At 35.9% G+C, this 12,915-nt stretch overlaps 1 long non-coding RNA gene across 1 annotated transcript; it reads left to right on the top strand.

The window, feature by feature from the left end:
• Positions 1–2,047: 2,047 nt before the first annotated feature.
• On the top strand, positions 2,048–7,105 carry LOC128783928 (uncharacterized). The gene is made up of 3 exons (XR_008429288.1): positions 2,048–2,154; positions 5,356–5,439; positions 6,648–7,105. It is a non-coding gene; the product is annotated as an uncharacterized LOC128783928 (long non-coding RNA).
• Positions 7,106–12,915: the final 5,810 nt, after the last annotated feature.

The following is a 12,915-nucleotide window of genomic DNA, read 5'->3' as shown; positions in this document are numbered from 1 at the left end:
ATAAAAAAATTGTATTAGCTAAATTTTGTGGCAAAAGTGGTGTGAAAATATTTTGCAAATTAAGTCAGAAATGTAGTCTAAAAGCTTTAGTCTATTTTTTTGATTTATAAATTTAATTTCCTAGTTATCACTTGGAAAAAAACACTGAAAATTGATGTTGCAAAATACAGAGCACTAAACTGTAGGTAGATGCAAAATATATGTCAAACACTTGGAAAAGCCATGTAGAATTTAGCAAATGAATAGAAAGCAACTCAAAGGATCAGCAAAATAAAATGTTTCCTTACTGAAGAAAAGAGATTTTCTGGTTGAAAAATAGATGTGAATACTTGATGTTATCCCTCCCCAGTTGTCGAGCTAATTACCTCTATACTCATAGAAAGGAAAAAATCCAACATTGATTAGATTTCTAATCTTGTGAACACCTACCTACTAAGGTCTCAGATTTTTTTCTTCTGTTTGAGAATAAATCTTTTGAATATTAGAAAGAATAAAGCAGGTCACTGGACTTGATAAATGTTTCCAAATTAGTGTCCTGTACTAGACCATTATTCTGTCATTGAGTGTTTTCCCATAACTGTAATATTATGAAACAGAAAGTGTATTTACAGCACAATCTAGGACCAAAATGAGATACAACTATTCTTTTGCAGATTCTCTTTGCAAACTAATTGCAAATGTAATGCCTCCAAGATCAAACAAAAAAGTAAACTCAGTTTCTCAACTATTACCCTTTCATTTCAGTATCACTGGACTAGATTCAGGCTTTACTAATTGATACATGCCTGTTATAGAAGTTGGACTAGCAGCCTCACTCTTGCAGCAGCAGGAAAAAGGGTTGCTATGTAACTAATTACAGCTATCAGCAGTGGCTCTGTTTTAAATGGTGTATGAATTAGGCAGTCTCCTAGAAGAACACACAAGTGAATTTGCCATTAACAATGAACAGCTCTGTGAAAAGAACACAGTATAAATTTACTTAGTCCATCCTGGGATTAGGCAGACAGCTCTACACTTATTTGGCTTCTGAAGTAAATTTCAGTGGAAAACTTAAGAGGCTTTTCTCCAGCAAAATGAATTTTGCCACATACTTGGTGCCTTTTTGCAAGAGACCATATTCCAATTCCCATTATGCTAATGCAAGCTGTGAGTAAATTCATTGTGCTCACTGGAATTACTCTAGATTTACAACAGTGTTATCTGAGATTTACACCTCTATAAATTAATCTGAGATGTGGCCACATGGTCTAGGTGGTTGTTAGCTTAATAGGAAAAATACAGTTGCATAAATAGTTGATATCCTTCATACTAATTTGAGACCTCCTCATAGCTGCTTACTTACCCATTTGTATTAATTTACTAAACCAGAAACACGTCCAATTAATAAGAAAGGTAATTCACTCACTGTTCCTGATTAGCAAAACTTCTTCTTTGCCATTACACCTATCCCTCCATAATATTTATCTCTCTGAAGTGTTTGGTACTGTTCTTAAAATCTTAAGGATGGTGGAGGTTTATTGTGACATGGCATCTTGTTTCTAAGGCTGTTGAACTAGCCAGCTTTTTTCATAGTCACAACCAAACAAATCTGAGCTATGGATTAGAACTGATCCCAGCAGGAAAATCATAAATTGTACATTTTCAAGAAACATGAGTAGTGGGAAAAAACTGTAATATTAACTAAAATTGTCACATAGGTCTCTCAGTCATTCTAGAATTAATTTAAAATCTTATTTCTGATTGGGTTCTAGAACTTTTGCAGCTATAGGAACAACTAGGATAAACCACATTTTCTTTTACATAAAATCGATTGCTTCTAAAACTTCAAGAAAATTAGATATGCCCTCTATCTCTCTTCTTGTGCTGTCCAGTGGGGTTTTTGCTAGCTCTTTCACAGGAGAATTTTATATAATAGAAATTGCTGAAGAAAAATAATGCAAATTATGATTGCACTAAATTTAGCTGTTCTCAGCTCTGTTAGTGAGCTAAGGCCAGGTTGAGTTTGTTCCCAGAGGCCTCATTGTTCACTCTCCTAGGCAATAAAATAGTTCCTCCAGAGTCATTACTATATATGAGACAAGTCTCTGCAGCTCTCCTCAATGAGGAGCCTGACCCAAGGACTTCATAGCAACAAATCATCCAGTTTCTACACAGGTAATTTAACTCTTGCTCTTCTCAGTCCAACAGAGTAAAACAACAGTTACATTACTGTAAACAAGTGCTTTCCTAATCTTTCTGTGGTGAAAGTGTCCCTTCTAAGAGATGACATTCATGCCACCATATGGCAGTATTAGAGTGTCAGACTATACATTCTGGTTTATGATGCTTTAAACTATATACTCTAAAATAAAGAAGCAATGTGCACCAAACTCCAAGCCTATCTTGGTAAAAAAAAAAAAAAAAAAAAAAAAAAAAAGGATGAATAAAGAAAAAATAATAGAAAAAGAAAAAAAAAGAAAGAAAAAAGTCATTTACAAAGGAATTGTTTAACAGGAAATGCAGAGTACTCGTCATCACCTTGAACACTGTATAACTACTTGCACTTGCACAAAGTTGAGGTTTAATGTTACAACTTAGATTTCTAGGAATATAGCACTTTGTTTGTCATAGAATAATTATACTGTGCAGCAGAAAAATAAAATATTCAGTAACTATAAATTCCTGAAATTTTGAATTTTGAACTTCTTTATTATTTCTTTCTTAAATTGAATGAATTATAGAAATACAATGGAGTAAAGAAAGATCTTTTGATTTTGTTACTATTATTATTATTAATAATATTTTTTATTTTTATTTTTATCCTGTTACTTGGTTTCCAAGGACAGCTCTACATATCTATTTACATACAGATATACAGTGTTGGGTTTTCTTTCCTGCTTTTCATACTGTTCACAAAAATGCTAAGATGGCTACATTCAAACCGGTCCAGAAAACAAGAATTAGCAAGCACCTAGCCAATGTACTGTAACCAAATGCTTAGTCTGCTTGCATATTGTAAAGCTTTCACCAATTTACAAAACACAGACGAAGTAAAACCTTAGTCTTGGCTATTCATTGGAAAAGTGACAGCTCCTGGAGGAAAAATTGCAATTGAAGTTAAACAAATGGGGCAAACAACAGCAATTGCAAAAATTACCAAGGGCCACATAGACACTCTCAAGATAGCTCTAGGATGTTGCAATTGAACAAATCACCACTATGCCACCTCATGAAAATAAACAAAACACACTGTGACCCTTGTACCTTAATCAGGTGGGAAAGAGTTGGTACTAGACAATTAAAAAAAACACATTTGCTAGTTAAATTATAATGATACTTACTCCAGCTTAGATGTCATCCCTTGGGTAGCAAGGATTTAATTTGACTGCATAGCTTTTGTTGGTTAACCTGATAGGATAAACTGTGCCAGAAAATAATAGGTTTTCTCTTTATTTAGTGAGTGTAAATATGCACATTTTTTTTAAAAAAAAAATCATTTATATTCTATCAGATGGGGTTTGTGATACAGATGTGGTGCAAGCACTTTTAAAGAACTTGAAAATATTTAGAAAAAATGAAGTTTAAACATAATTTTTATATCATAATTTAAATTGCAATGCCCAACATCCTTTATGACTCTGGCTTTCTACTAGAGTTATTAATTTACTTGCACAATTGCTTTCTCCCCATCTCCACAAGAATGCTAACTGAATTCTAAACAGGTCCACAGACAATACAAAACTGGGAGGAGCTGATGACTCCATTGAAGGCAGGGGGACCCTGCAGAGACACCTTGATAAATTAGAGGGCCAGGCAATCACCAACCATATGAAATTCAGCAAAGGAAAGTGCTGGATTCTGCACCTGGATGTACAGTACAGATTGGGGAATGAGATGCTGGAAAGCAGTGCCATGGAAAGGGACCTGGGGGTCCTGGTTGACAGAAAGTTGAACGTGAGTCAGCAGTGCCCTGGCAGCCAGGAGGGCCAAATGTGTCCTGGGGGACATCAGGCACAGCTGCACCAGTGGGATTTGTCCTGCTCTGCTCCACACTGGGGTGGCCTCACCTTGAATATTGTATGCAGTTTTGGGTGCCACAGTGTAAGATATTAAGCTATCAGTGTCTAAAAGATGACAACAAAGATGGTGAAGAGGAGAAGCCATATGGGGAGAAGTTATATGAGGAGTGGCTGAGGGTATTTGGTGTGTTCAGCCTGGAGAAGACTGAGGGAAGACTTCATTGCAGTCTGCAACTTCCTCATGGGGGGAAGGAGAGGGGCAGACACTGATCTCTTCTTTCTCATAATTAGTGACAGGACCCATGGAGATGGCCTGAAGCTGTGTCAAGGGCAGTTTAGGCTCGATATTAGGAAAGGGTTTTTCACCCAGAGGTTGGTTGGGCACTGGAAAAGGCTCCCTAGGGCAGCGGTCACAGCACCAGCCTGACAGAGCTCAAGACACATTTGGACAATGCTCTCAGGCACATGGTGTGACTCTCTGGGATGGTGCTGTGCAGGGCCAGGAGTTGGAGACCATGATCCTTGTGGGTCCCTTCCAACTCAGCTTTTTCTGTGATTCTGTGAATTCTTGAAAAAAAAAAATATTTATTTATTTCTCTATTTAAGTCACATTCCTCAGAAAAGAAAAAGTCATTAACAAACAATGCTTAATTTTCAAATGTAATTTTTTTAAAGGAATAGTACTTTTTTTTGTTTGCTTGTTTTTTTTTTTTTTTTTAATCTGTGTTGTTTCAAATATTGAAAACATTATTAGCATAGCTAGAGCTTTATTCCTGCAGGTGAATAAGATTCAAGCTATGCATTCAAAGACAGGTGAAAAATCACTCCTACTAACACTGGAACAGGTTCCCCAGGGAAGTGGTCAGAGCACCAGCCTGACAGTTCAAGAAGCATTTGGACAATGTTCTCAACCACATGTTGTGACTCTTGGGGTGTCCTGTGCAGGGTCAGGAGTTAGACTTGATGATCCTTTTGGGTCCCTTCCAACTCAGCGCATTCTCCAATTCTGTGATTCTATGAATATTCCACAGATAATGTGTTGTTATTATACCTACCTTATGGGCAAGGAGCCCACTCAGAGGACATGAGAGGTGGATTTATCATACATCACAGCTATTATGAAACACGGTGAAAACTTCAGATGCAACATGTACTTGATTGCTATTTGTTGCGTACATAAGGGCCTTAAGTCCTTGGTATTAAAATTTTCCAAGCATTCAAAAAGTATATTTCTTGGCACGTCCATAAGTCTTGCCAGTTCTTAAAAAATTGATGGATTTCCTTATGCTCAAGGTCCCTAAGGAGCTACAAACTAAATATTTATCTTCCTATCTTGTCCATGTACTTGCTATAATAGATGTTCCCAAAACAAGCCTGCTAAACCACTGTGTGCAAGAAACAGATGCCAGCTCTGGTGCCATCACTATCTCCTAAGAATGCAGTAAGAGCAAAACTGTCATTCATACACAAGAAATTATATTTAATTTCATTTTCTCATTGGGGGAATCTGAATGACTGCCTCTGAAACAGTAGACTACGCAGTAGCATGTAGCTTAGAATATACAGTAGATTCAGATGGGCTATTTAATCCTTTCAAATTTAATTCAATTTATACAAAATAATTAGAAAGAATAAAAGTAGGAAGTTACAGCATGAATACAGGAGTGAGTGCAAACAGGCTTAGACGCAGAGTGACTTGACAGCATGGGCATGCTGCTGTTGTGCTTTGTCCCTATAATCCCTAGACTCATGCTGGCTCAACACAGCTGCCACAAGGCACTAGTAGAACTACCTTGACAGCAATTGGTTTTGTTCTTACAAATTGATGGTTATTATACTTGCTAGAGGGGCTACCTCACTGTCTAGTATTTCCTTAAATCAGAATATATTTTTGAGAATTAAGGAATAGATCTGAGTCTCATGGTTATGGACCATTAAATTATTTTCTATGACTGTCCAAAAGTAAGTTATTTTCTTTTTTATTTGTATATGGGGCAGAAAGAGACTGCAAATTGTGAGTAAATGAACTATGTTTTCTTTACAGTTATGAAAATATCAAAGCCAATATGTTTAGCCACCAACTAAACAAGAGCAAGTCTCAAATGGAGAAAATATACATCACAAGTTCAGGAGTCATTGTAAAAATCAAGTTCATGGGGAGGATTGCTTTCATTAAGATAGACATTACAAGCATGTTACAGAATAAGAATGCAATGCAGACCATGTGAACTTTCTGAGATTTCTCAGGTCCAGCATGTGCCAAGTGCTTTCCTAGCACACAATAAAACTCAGGTTCTAGTGCACTTCCATCAGGAGGGGGAAAAATGACCTACTTTTGGAAACATGGAAAACCAGTCACTTAGAACTTGAGTAAACTGATCCAGCTGACTGTCTCTACATATAATTGTTCCTCGGCACTGATAACTAAAGCTCTAATTCCAGTGGGGAAAGAACTCACTTGAAAATCTAGACATGGGCTTTTAAAATGTCAAAATGGAAAGCTAAAAAACCCAAAGCCAAACAAAAAGAAGTGAGTTTGTAAATGCTATTTTTGCTGACAGCTTTAAAGAAGAATAACAGTCCTTTTGACCTTGAGAGTTATCAGTTCCCTATCTGACTTTTCTTTTTTTTTTGTGTGTGTTTTGCCAGGTTTTACAAAGTTTCGACACTAAAGAAGATAAACGACAGTGAATGGTATCAGGTGTCCTGCAGTATTTTCTGCAGTGCCCAGGGGTTCCACTTGCTTTTAGTATACTCAGCACAGAAATGGGCTGTGCTAAGCATTTTATTGAATTTGTAGACAAGGTGCTGGTGCAATTATCATCTGTGTAATTTGCCTTCTGGGACAAAATTTATTAGCCAAATATCCCCTCTTAATTCTTTTTTAGTAAAGCTGAGTAGACAAAAAGCTCCTCATTTCAATGAAAAAATATTTTAAAGTAGTTATCAAGAAAAATAATTAATGAGAATATTTTTCATTATTCCTGTCAGAGAAAAAAAATCAAAATCAAAACAACAAAACAAAACCCCCCAGAAATATTAAAAATGTAAAAATAATAAACTGGAAAACTGTATCAGACTCAATGAGAGACTGAAATGTATACATCAGCCAATAATTTACTCAAGAAGTTTTGCTGATATCTTAAACTGTGCAAATAAGATTGAAAAAATGAAGCAAATAAATAAAGCAAATCTACTGAGGATCTGAAACGTCTTTAATGTTATGGGCACAAAGCATTCCATGGAGGTTGGGTCTCCATATTTCATAGTATATGTGCTTTTATAGATAATTTCTAGTGTTGTGTTTTCTCAAGTAACTTCTAGCTCTATCCCAAAAAGCTTTGACCTCCTATTTAATCCAGAGATCATCTCCTGCCATAGTTCAGTATATGCAATATAAAGGCAGAGTTTTATGGTGTACAAGCATCACTATCTAGTTGCATTACAGGTTTGGAATTGTTACAAACAACTTGAACTGAAAAAAAAAAAGAACACAAAAAGACTACTTATGATTATGAAATTATTTGAGTGACACACATATAAACAAGAGAAGAGGCAAATCCAAGGGCCATATTGTATGGACATAGCAGATAATTCTTAGAGGGATCTAGCACAGTGGATGAAAACCAGTCTAAATATCACTGGTTCATGATCCCTGTCCCAAACTGATACATTTGGTAGTGTTGATGCAAATGCTTCTCTCTTAAACTGATTTCTCTAGTATATAGGCATTTCATCTGGTGTTTACCTCAGTTTATCTGAGGTGAAAAACTCAGAATCCTTTCTTGCAAGCAAGAATTGTATCCATTATTTAAAAAAAAACTCAAAGAAACCTTGAACCTTTTTTGTAACAAGATAAACTGTGCTTATGTTTTATAAAAGTCTATTTAATTCAGAAGTGAATGGTCAGGATTAACTGCTGAACTGAAACTGCTGGAAATCTCCCACAGAACTGTTTTATCAAACAAAATGCTTGATAAGTCTGAAGGTAGAATAACTTCCATTCTTTCCTATATTGTGGACCCAAAATTTGTAGAACTGCTTAGTCAGAAAACCAGTACAAGGACTATCTGAAGGAACAGAGAATAGGAAAAAAACTTTTATTTTTCAGCCAAAGTGAGGAAAAAGGTAGACAAATATGTACAAACCTCTTGTGGGGAGGGGAAATACATTGCTCCACTCACCATGCTCTAAGAAGTTTGCCATGCACACCCTTTATGAGACAGCAAAACTTGACAATATAAGTCCCAGGCCAGGTGGGGCTTTGGAAGAAAGCTGGGGTTATTGTCAACTTTTTATTTACCTGTTTTAGGTAGGAACTAATGACTAAGTTTCTCAAATAACAGAAACTCTAACAGATATAAAAAGAGAAGGTAGCTAGGAAATTCTGAAGGCAGCATGGAATTTTTTGCAGTTGTGTCTTAATTCTGTATTAGTTTCACTGAATCTTTACTGTTTTCTGGAACTTCAATGGTTTGCATATAATTATGTGATATTTATTTGATTGCAAGGAGCTAAAGCCATAGTCAGTTTCAGCATCTATAGTACAAAATTCACATTCTGTCTTTCACAGACATGAGCTAGTCTCACGCCTCACTTGAAGTCATGACTATGTGAGCTCTGAGTCATATTATGTGGCAAAGCTACTATTCAAGTCAGTAGAGCTGGGATTCATCTCACCTAACTTCTGGAATGTGATTAATCTGCCCTGGTTTGGATGCCAGCTTCAGCATGAGATGAATCACCTTGTAGTTATGCCTGTTTTTCTCCACTGACTGCAAAAACTCTTGATAACTTTTGCAGGTGCAGATTTCTACTCTATGGGTGACTAAGGTTAGGTGAGATAAACTGATAAACCTTAGCTGAGTTTCAGTAAAAGCTATGGTCAAATGAATTACAGGCAGCAGAGGGTACAAAGACTTTTTGCTTTCTTAATCCTTGACAAATTTAGAAGTTTTATTAATATATCTTCTAGCTAGATTTTTGAAAGAGGTCTTGGAAAATTTCTTAAAAAAAAAAAAAAAAAAAAAAAGCAAGATATAATAATAATAGAATACAATCCCTGTGTACAATAATGGTTGGGTTTTTTTTCCAGAATGTTGTCAGCCTTAAGTAACTGTCAACAAGGGCTTAGAGTTCTGAAGGAGGATCAAAGAGAGTTGGCATATTGTTATTGCTTAAATGTGTGTGTTTCTAATAACATCACAAGCATTCAAATTGCAGGGACTACAACATATTTAGTGCCTTACCAAGACATGTAATAGGTGTTAAGTTAGACCATTTGGGATTTTGATTTAGAACATTCCAGTTTGGGCTTTGCCATGCTGAACACTTGTTTCTAATCTAGTTGAATTGCTTTATTCATCACACTGTAATTCTGTTTTTCCTACTGTACTTTGACCTACAGTGAGACCTTACTGAAAGAATAAAAGTTTAAGGGATTGAAGGACTCTCAATCAATTGACAGATTGCCATCATCTTCACAGTAATTTTCAATTCTTATGCATGAATTTCATGTCAAAGCATAAATATATTTATCACAGAAAAGTAATATAAATTCATTGCTAGCAGAACGCATGCATAATGGTTTTGAAATTTTGTAATATATAGAAGTTGTTGCCTAGAGATAAATGCTTTGTATTTAGTGCATGTAGATATGCATATCTACACATATATACACATGCATACATATGTTTATATGACTGAAGAACAGAGTGAAATAGAGACATTTGTTATGAATTACAAATGAATGGTTAATCTTGACAAGGCTTTACTTGTATGAGAATCAAATGCTGGTTCCTCAAAAAGCAAATTATCAGAAAGATTCTCTTTTGCTACTGTCATTAACAGATAGACACTGACGACAGTTTAGCTTGGTTTCAGCATCACTCTTGGGCCGCAGCTGCTTACCAGGCAATCTAAGTGCCACTTGAACGCTCAGTTGCAGATTGACCTTGTGGTAATTGAGGTTATGAAAAGGCTCTTGTTCTCTAAAATCTCAAATGAACACCTCTCCCTCTGGGAGACAGCAGGATATTCAGCAATAGCAGCGCTGCTGAACCTGTGAGATTCTTACTGCTGCTCTGGTCAGTGCTGAGGTCAGGATGAGAAACAAATGCCTGTGACGGGGTACATGGAATGTAATGGAGTAGCAAGTCAAAATGAAATTATTTGGGCTGCAATTATTTTCCTTTAATTGTGCCCCATTCTGCCACCCCAAAAAGGCCTGCCAAGTATTTGAAAACATATTTTTAACACTTTTCTCACTTCTATCAGGAATATTTTGTGTTCTTTAAAAAAAAAAAAGAAAAAAGAAAAAAGGAAAATAATGACATGCTAAGGTCTCATTTCTTTAAATCAGAGAACTGTCTGCTGAAGTTATCAATTGCTCCATTTTGCAGCATGAGCCAGCATCTGAGCATCTCTGCCCCTGCCAGTAATTAACATTACAGTCAATGGGAATTAATGTTGAGGCTTTCAGAGGAAATGGGGATAATTAAACTAATCACAAGAAGTACACAACAATTATTGTTATAATTTTAAATCTCAATCCAATTAGCTATGCTAGCCACTCTCTTTGGCAAAAACTCACTGTTTATGGTTGCTAAATATAAGATTAAAATTAGTGATGGCAGAACATCTTTTAGCTACTCAACATAGGTCAGGACTTTTTGTTTTGATTTAAATGCTGTACACAAAATTAAGGAAAGACTCTCCAGTGGCAAAACTCTTTTAAATAACCTATTAATACTTATTGGGCCTGAATATCCTGCTGAAAATACAGAGCAAGAAGTTTAGCTCCAAAGGAACCAAAAACAAGCATGGGTGCTCAACATCAAAAACTGAAGAATGAACATCATGATTTTAACAGAATGTCTTGTCTGAATATTTTGATCCATGTAACAAGTGTATTAATATGCATTAATTAGTCTTAGACAGGTGAAATTGTCCCTGTAGAGTAACAGAGCTAAGCATATTTTGTCTCAAGTGTTCTGAGTATTGCTTCAGGAAAGGTGTGATCAGAGGAGAGGATCCTGTGGAGCTGGGACAGTGCTATGCTGAGCAACATCCTCCTCTACCTTGAGACTTTTGCTCAGTCCCAATCCCCCAGCTCATTTCCTGGAGGAGGGCTGGCTGTGCTTGCAGGAACAAAAGAGTGAAAAATCTAGTTCACATAAGAGACATGCACCAGGTTAACTACAAAAGGGAGCAGATAGGGCCCCCTCATGTTCATATTCCTCTTTGTTACTCTCATTGTTTGTCCCAGGTCCACACAACAGTACCAAGGCGGGATTTAAGGACTGGTGATGTTCTTTTTCTTCTCACTTCCTTTTCCTGTTTTCTTCCCTTGCTTTATATGGGCAAAGCACAACCATCCTATTGGCTTGTTAGCCAAAACCTTCCCAGTCTGAATAGTGGACTGGTGGCTGGAATTAAGGCAACTATACAATAAAAGCATAAAAGCTCCCTGATATGTGTTCTGGTGTTCTCATTCAGCTTTACGGGAATGAGAACATCATGTCCCCTACAAATGGGTCATGATGATCACAATCTCAGTTTAACTAATGGTTTTATTTAATGTCATTTATCTTAAATGAAGGTGTGACAAAATTTTGTTGTGAATGGTAATTTCATCAATCTGCCTTACCCTCTAGATTATATTTTCAGGCAGTCTTATGTCATAACTTTAACAAATATTTGCTTGGAAGTGTGTATTACTATTCAATTTAAAGCAAAATAAAATACAATCATTAGCAAAACAAGAATGTAAGGATCAGAGCAGTTGGATGTCATGGAGCCTGGGATACAGAGAAAGTAGTTCTCTTTCCATTACTACAGCTGCCTGCATGCAGGCAAAATATTTAAAATTTATTTTCTGCAAAATATTACCCCAGTAACTTTTAATCTAGACCACACTAAGAAATGATCACCTGAGTTCCTGCATCAGACCTTGGAATATGCAACTTCCTTTGACTTCTGATTTTAAAAAGAAAGCAGATGGTACAAACATCATCTCTCTTTCCTCTGCCCGCCCTGTCTCATATTTTTCAGTTAATCTTTTGTGAAAAATTGCTCTGGGCAGAAGTTTCGCTAAAAGGAGAGCACTTCCTTGGTAGACCTATGTGCATGCATTCATGTATGAAATAACACCGAAATATTTCAAGAGGATAACCAGTTTTTTCAGCTTTCTTGAAACAACAAAAGAATTTTTGTTGTTACCTCATACTCCATATGCTGATCTTGATAGAACTGATATTAAATCCACTCCAAGTCCACTGACAGAGGATAGATGTCCCTTGTTTTGCTGGATGTGGCCTTAGATTGGGGTTTGAGTTCTTTACAGAAGTATAAATAGGCTTATTGCACCTTAATGTCAGATATAAAGATAATGAAGCTAGTTTTATCCAAAAATATCAATTATTCTTTTTTTTTTTCTTCCTAAGTGAAAGGGCATGTTACACAAAGAGGATTTTTTTAGTCAAAATATTAATTTGGTTGGGTTTTTTACAACATTTCTTTTTAAAAGTTAATTTTTTTTCTTCTTTCTTTTTTACTGGCTCATGTTTTGAAAAAGACTTTTATTCATTTCCTGTTAAAAAGTTGACATATTATGACACATTTCACATGTTAGTTTTTACTTTCCTTCCTGCACTGCTGCTTCCCTAAACCTTAGATAATCTCCAACATTGCTTTTCTAAAAAAAATTAAATGTTAATTTTTCCAAGACAGCATCTATTTTCCATGTTAAATTTTGTTAGCTTTCTGTCAAATTTTGCTGGAATGCAGCAAGCAGAATACATATTCTAGTTCTGTTCTATAGTATAGCCAGGCAACTATTATTTATAAAGTGCAAAAAATGACACTTTATTGTGTTGAACAGAATCCAGCCTTCATTTCTTATATTTAAAATCCCTCT

Source organism: Vidua chalybeata, chromosome 2, assembly GCF_026979565.1.
Source record: "Vidua chalybeata isolate OUT-0048 chromosome 2, bVidCha1 merged haplotype, whole genome shotgun sequence".
Classification (NCBI taxonomy): domain Eukaryota; kingdom Metazoa; phylum Chordata; class Aves; order Passeriformes; family Viduidae; genus Vidua; species Vidua chalybeata.
The sequence above is the reverse complement of the archived record's forward strand: the minus strand, read 5'-3'. Positions and strand labels throughout refer to the sequence as shown.